We start from the raw sequence: 7,569 nt of genomic DNA, 5'->3' as shown, positions 1-7,569 counted from the left end.
GGACTAAAGTCTTTTTTGCTATCGCAGATGTCGCCCCCTGGTGGCCATTAAAGATGACGGGCTGTCTATCCCCATATCCTCATCCTAAAAAGAAAAACGTTATACCAGAAAAAGTACATTGTTTTTCTTCATTGCTAATTTCTCCCCTTTGTGGCAGTTCTAGGGCATAATTAGAATTTTTCCATTGAAATTTGCCCACTCAGACTGACTGAAGCAACTATGCCTCATGCTGCTAAGTTGACCACTGGACTGGCTCAACCATTTTTATGCATTTTTTTTCTTTTAAATTACATTAAATAAATGCTAGGGCTGTCTTTGTGGCTGATTACACTAACCTCCCATCTGAGAAATCTATGTACAAAGAATAATTCTAGCAATTTCTGTTATATCTTAATAACTCATCGGCGTGATGCAACCCATGGACAAAACTTGCAAGTTGCCAAAATTTCCAACTATTCCTTCAAGAATTGTTGATAGGATTAAGTTCTCTCTGACATGAAGGCCTGGCTCATCTGGTCATTTTAACCCTGGCAAAATCTACCATTATCATGTTCAGTCTTAGTTAATTGTGCTCTTGAAAAAAACAAGACGGTCTCAAACGCATTAGTGGGGAGGAACACAATAAACTTAATGTGATTCAGATTAATGGGCAGGCAGCATGGGGTTATTCTGCTCTTTGGAAATCACGTGCAAACTCTCTCTCCCTTCCTTCCTCTCTCCCTCTCCAACACATGGAGATCTGGCATGTTTGGCAGCAATAGAAAAGAGAGCAAACAAAGGGATGAGTGACCAATGCAGTGGCGATGGCCAACTGAGTTATTTGGTCAAAACCCAGTAAAATGGAAGGACAGACTGTTGCTAGGCTGTGTTGTGAGGAAGAGAGAGCACTCTGGCTGAGCTCATTGAAAAGAACCAGCCCTCTGTTTACTCACACAGATATACCACTTTAGAAGCACTGCGATTACCACCAATTAGTATTATTGCCCACTATTACCTCTTATCACCATCTTTGAGCCTTCATTAGCCACTCAACTTGCGGAAAGAGATCTAATGGCTTTGAAGAAGGTACAGGGGAATCTAAACAGCATGAGTGAAGAGTGGAACAGTAACATTTTACATTGAAATTTACTATTGGGTAAGTATCTGGAAATGCACGGCCTCTTTGCTGAAAACTCACTGTTTTTGCAGTTACATAACATCCATTGTTACTCACTCAAACATAACACCCTCCACACCCTTTTCGAACTGCCTCCAATATTATCCCAATTCAAACAGCTCAGTTTGTATTGTTGTGTTTGTGTGCACTCTATACTTGACTTCACTGCTTTAGAAAATGTGAAAGTGGTTCGCTTTAACGTATTCTCCAGTCAAAGGCTTGAACAACATGTCAACAGAAAGGCCTCTCTGTCTTTAACAAACAACGGCTTACACACCAAACCACATAAAACTCATTCCTATATACTGCTCGCACACTTCTCACTGCAGTGGATTGTAAACATAAAACCTGAGGATCCACAGGGAAATACCAAGCCATGAGGGCCACATTCATTTTAAGAGTGGACAGCTTTGGCTTTTGCATGGCTGTGAAATATGAACGTTCATTTTTCAATATGACAAAGAACCAAAACTGCTACTTGTTCAGAAAATAGTGAACCACCTCTAACAAATGACAAAGTGAATATCCTTGGTGGCAAGTCTTGTGCATGTAAAGGTTGATGCAGTGTGTCATGGAGATTCAAAATGATCCAAAAGCATTTTCCATAATGATGAACACTTGTTTTTCCACATATACAATATAGCAGCCTTTGATACTTCCTTGATACATTACATTTGCTACTAAAAATAGCAAAGAATATTAGCTGTTGTTTGATTTCGGTGTCTGGCTGAAGCACCGTCCTCATCCTTACGGGAAAATACTGCAGTGAGTATGTGCCTCTGAAAAAAAGTGAGAGAATGCCAGAAATGATTGAAAATCAGTTGAAGTTATCAGCTGTAAATCACTGCTATGTACACAAGAGAAGTATTGCCCACCCCAGAAAAAAGGTTAGAAAAACAGATCCATGTATCGCTCACGTGTACACCGCTGAGGCCTCCCTCTGTGTTGTGAAAACTCAGAGCGGGGCCTCCGAAGTAAGAAAGACTCAAAGGATTATCCCGGGCTCGGCCTAAACAAGATATAGAAAAAGGATGAAGCAAAGCAGAGGGGGGTAAAACAAGGAATACATTAAAATATGTGTGTTGAATCCCTAGAGGCCAATGTCTTGTTTGAAGAGCCCTCAGGTTAAGGTTAGAGGTCGCAGGTTAGGTTCAGAGGTTATCAGAAGCTGTTTGGGGTTAACTATAGCTGTCTGTGTAGAAGAGCACTCTGTGGTTAAAGCGATTAACCCACCGAAGGTATTCAGGGGTTAAAACTTGAGTGCAGGCCCATATCGACCCAGCAGACATAAACAGAGTGTATGCTACACACCAGCAGGCTCGCTGGGGATAGTGTCCCTGGACTCTCTGGGTGTGGCTGAATCCAGAGCTGGCATGTGAGAGGAAATCAGTGGGGAGTGGAGGTGTTGAACCCTGTCATCCTGTTGTTTCTGGTCACACCTGTCTGTTGGTAGTAAAGATTGTAAAGAATCAACAGGAGATGTTGTGTCTGTTTATGGTGAGAGCAGTGAAACGTAGCAAAGAGGAACCTTTTTTAATGATATAGTTTAACCAAAGTATGACATGGAAACAACTCATCTTTGAACAGCCTGGGGGCTTTGAAGAGTCCATAGAGCTACAAGAGACACTGCAATCTAGACAGACACACACTTACGTGAACAATGATGGCAAGGCTGTTATTTAACGCCTCCCTCATTCGGCCGGGGGATTCACTAGAGTGCTTTCCTAATGGTCTTCCAACTGTGGCCTGAGCAAAAGGTATAGAGGAGGAGAGTGAGGCAATAAATTTAGAGACAGCTTGATTCTTCTCTTTGGCTTAGCTCCAGTCACAACTTTTTTTTTTTTCTTTGTGTTAGAAAAGTCTGGACCATGTTCACATTGCACTTGAATGGAGCTCAAGCTTGTTGTCAGATAGCCTTTTTCAGGGCCTCTACACGTTACACTCCACTCATAGCAAATCTGTCCATGTAAAACATCCCTCTTAGCTTGGTCTTGGCATCATCACTGTTTTTGTCCTCATTGAGAGCCCCACAGTTAATTCTGTGTATCACAGCCTGATCTCATTCAGCTCCAGTAACTCGGTGAGGAGTCCCATCTCAGACATGGCAGCGATAATGTCCACTTCTTGTAATCAAGCATGAACAAAGCACGCCTGATTACTTCCATACAGTAGAGCACAGTGACAATATAAGCATCAAAGTAGAGGAGGGTGCCACTTATATGGCATGTCAGGGCTGTAGCCTGGGCACAGATCTGGGCATGAAGTGGCTCTTTTAATGTGTGTGCTCTCTGAACAGTGACTGACATGGAAATTGCTTTGAAGTGCAGTTTGGTGAGCCCTCACAGATCTCACAAACACGCCCTCATACTTAAACTACCTAACTGGTTGATCATCACTGACCTACTCTATGTGTCTGCAGAAACAACATACACAGTGTAAGAACTTCTAATGCCTGATTTAGACCTCTGCAGGAAATCCACTGGAAACCCCTTTTAACCCTGTGGCATAACCCTCCACGTCATTCAGTTGTTGTGGGCTGCGTCAACCCAACTTATAGTTCCATTTCTCAGGAGGTGCATGTCAGGTTACGTGGACAGCAGAGGGTTCAGAGGGGTTTGTGGTTATGTCAGATGTTACGGCATAGAAGCCTAAATCAGGTAGATATACATTCAGAGGTAGTTTGAGGGAAGACTGCTTTTAGGCCTAGCTCACTATTTAATTACTTTTGTTTTCAGGTAGATTTTTGGTTTGCAGTGTTAGCCCCTTAATGCTTAGTGTATAGAATAGAACAGAATAGCCCTTTACTGTCAGTATACATGTACAATGAAACTGTGGGTGCTCCACACCAACTGTGCAAGAATAAAGTATAAATAGTAGGACAATAGGAATAAATAACAAACAAGATCATACTTGAAATTTTTTGATTTTTGAAATTTCTGCATCATCAATGTAATTTTTCCCCCCTGAAAAACCTGAATAAACTAAAAAAAAAGCCAGATGTAGCAAATATGACACAAATAAAAACTCATATGCAAAATCAATATTTAATTGCTTTTTTTAGGCGCTAAAGGGTCAAAGGGTTACCCACATTAACTTCTTGTCTTGCCAACATGGCGATGAGTCCTGCCCTCATGCCTTTCAGAAATATTTTACATGCATTCTCCTATTTAGCACAAGAGGCTGTCTGTGTAAACAGTGGCCTTTTCAGTGCTCTTCAAAAGAAATCGACCACCGTGTTGTTTTTCAGGGTCAGACTGGCTCTCACACGGAGAAACACGGAGGACTTTAATTTTCTCTGATCAAAGTGAGCTGTATAGAGGAAAGGCTTAAACGAGGAATCGAAATGACGTGTTTGAGTCTCAGCTTTAATTCTTGGCCAATTTTCCCACCAGGTGCACTTGGGGAGGGGGGGGGGAGTATTGCCAGTACTGCAGGCGATATAATAACACAGTGATGCCATAAAAATAACAGATAAGCTAAGGGTATTCATTAAAGCTAACGGCACTGTAGCCTGTTGTGCAGTGTTGTTGTTTAAAAGAAATGCACTGGTGACGTAATGTTTTTTGTAATTGTTGTTGTGTGATTTGGGAAATCGAGCTGAAAAATTGCACTGTCACATACATTTAAATGACGTATGCACACTCATTCATCCTGTTGTCCACGCTCCACTCCAATTTCCCAGGTGCACCGGGCAGGTCTTAACCAAGCAATGATGATTATGAGCTAGTTGGTTTCTGCATTGTACATCACACAAAGGGGATTTGCTCCAAACTAAGGTCATGCTAAAAAAAAAAAAAAAAAACAGGCCTGCGCACATTGTACATAAGCCTGGGTGTCTGAATTGCTGGTTATGTCACTACGTCATTTCTTTTTTTCCTCTCTCTCTCCATATTAATCATATCAGAAATAGTGGTGTAACAACAGTAACCACAGGCCAAGCAATAATAGTGAAAACTATCATTAAATATAAGGCACATGCAAAATTATTAATAACTAGCATTTATTTCAAGGGTTAAGAAATACTGTTTTCTCTGCACAAGAATGTTTTATCTGGATTCACACACCTTTGGTGCCCTTCTCACTCTGTATGGATTAGCAAATGGTTTGTTTCTGTGGTTATAGACACCCAACCCTAAAAGTCTTTATTCACACTGTTCTTGTACAGCCAGACATGAAAGTCACCCAACCAGACTGCAAACATAACAACAGCTACGCTCTCCATTGTCCCTAAAGCTAAGTGTCTCTCTCTATTTTGTTTTGGACTGAAAATTGCCACACTTCAAAGCAAGTAAGCATTTGGGTCAAAATTTGTTATCAGATTTTCCAAGCTGTTGTTGACATATTAAATTCTCATTTTGAGTTGCTGGAACAGCCAACATCCTTCAGACTTTATTTGGTTGTTTCTCTTACTTTGAGCAGAAAAATAATGGCCTTTATCTGGAATAAACATGCTCACTTATTAGCTGATTCCGAGCCAAAACCCATTTCTTGTTGACTCCCCCCCTTGTGGGTGCCGGGCTCTCTTCCAGTGTTGAACTTTCACAGCCTCAACAACAATATGAGAACAGAGACAATAAAAACAAGCATCTGCATTACTTTCTGCACTGAATGTTTTGGATTCAAACAGGAAATCCCACATCTGACACACAATCTGCTGAAAGCTGTCACTATATCTTGTCATGGCAAATATGTTGAAAGTGAGCTGAAACAAGTTTTCAGAAACCAATCATTTACAGCACAGTACCTACATCTGTCTTTTCAATCAGTCTAATCCAGGGGTAGGCAACTCCTGGCCTTGAGGGCCGGTGTCCTGTAGGTTTTAGATATCACCCTGCATCAACACACCTGAATCAAATGATTAGTTCATTCCCAGGCCTCTGGGGAACTTCAAGACATGTTGCGGAGGTAATTTAGCCATTTGAATCAGCTGTGTTGGATCAAGGGCACATCTAAAACCTGCAGGACACCAGCACTCGAGGCCTGGAGTTCCCTACCCCGGTCTAATCAGTACAACCCATTATTCAGTAACAGGTAGAACCAACTACAGCAATAGCTTTAATTTTTATGTATGACTTTATCACTCTTCATGACAACATTGCTTCAGTTGATGGAGGTTTGTGGGTATTCTCTTAAGTGCCAACTATAGCATTTCAGTCAGGCTGAAGTCTGGCTTTGATTAAGCCATTTCAGCACCTTGATCTTTTGTTTCCTTTTTCAGTAACTTTGCTGTGCTAGGAATCATTGTCCTGTTGCGTGACAATTTCTTCCAAACTTTAGCTGTCAGGCAGATAGCCTCACGTTTGAAACAGTTTTTTCAATGACCACAAGGTACCCAGGTGTCACAAAACGGCCGGAGGCCGAACACCAAAATTCAAACCCAAGGCGGAGGCAGAGTAAAGGGTTTAACAAAGGTTTATTAACTAACACCAAAAAATGACGTGGATTGGATTTAAGGCTTGATACATGGGGCATGAGGGTCTTGGCCAGGGGAGTGGGATAAGCAGGGGACAGGTCCAAGAAAGCAATGGCAGATATACATGCTATACTTTATTTTGATGTGGAAAAACACAGATGTAAAGCATAATATTAATAAGGTTTGCATTAAGGTGAGCCCATTAAGCACTACTATTGTGCAGGCCTCTCTTATAATAGAGATTCGTGCCTTTTAAACCAGTGTAAGCACAGTGGAAAATGTCATTGTCATTATGGTTGGTTTACTTACTGGTGGGGCAACTCTTAAATGAAAAATTGATGTTATTAAAGAAGGAAAGAATAAAAGAAATGTAATTTCTATATGCTACAACACAACACAGCGGACAGAACATTACAAAATGAAAGACAAAGCATTTCTCCAGAAGTTTATTGAGTACGTTTAAATTGTAGATGAAGATGCAATAAACTAGATGTGGTGAGTAATGTTAACTGGATTGGCAGTTAAAGACTTGGAGTCTGCAACTTAGTGGCTACGGTGTCAGAGGTCACCACGCTATCCATTTCCTCAGTGACCTTTGCTTCTGCATCAGCAAGCCCTGACATTTCACCCCAGTTTCCTCCTGGCTGGACCCACCTTCTAGGAGCGGTCTCCAGGGAAGGTTTGAAAGCTGTGCTGAAAGGTTAAAGATCACTCAAGCTAGTAATAGTAAAAGTGGTATTTTAGCACTATTTAAGTGCTATTTTAATACAATGTATATAACTTTAGGTCAGTTTGACTGTGCAAATTACAAAGCGCCCAAACTCAGAACCAGTTTTAAATCCTCAGTATTTTCACTTTTCATTCACACAGTCAGCAAGTAACAAACACGATTCCTGTAATTGTTTGGCGAGAGATAACACAGGATGTAATCCTCTGAATCTGAACAGCTTGCTAATAAATCAAAAGTAAATATATTTGTCTTGCAAGTAAATTACCCCTT

General features: G+C 41.0%; 1 long non-coding RNA gene across 1 annotated transcript; it reads right to left on the bottom strand.

Annotated features, from left to right (window-relative positions):
• Positions 1-2,520: 2,520 nt before the first annotated feature.
• On the bottom strand, positions 2,521-5,991 carry LOC309692326. The gene is made up of 3 exons (XR_014272279.1): positions 5,905-5,991; positions 2,810-2,902; positions 2,521-2,599 (listed from the first exon to the last, which is right to left on the bottom strand). It is a non-coding gene; the product is annotated as an uncharacterized lncRNA (long non-coding RNA).
• Between the last annotated feature and the right edge of the window lie 1,578 nt (positions 5,992-7,569).

This window comes from Aulonocara stuartgranti, assembly GCF_965226115.1.
Source record: "Aulonocara stuartgranti genome assembly, chromosome: 2".
Lineage (NCBI taxonomy): Eukaryota > Metazoa > Chordata > Actinopteri > Cichliformes > Cichlidae > Aulonocara > Aulonocara stuartgranti.
The sequence above is the reverse complement of the archived record's forward strand: the minus strand, read 5'-3'. Positions and strand labels throughout refer to the sequence as shown.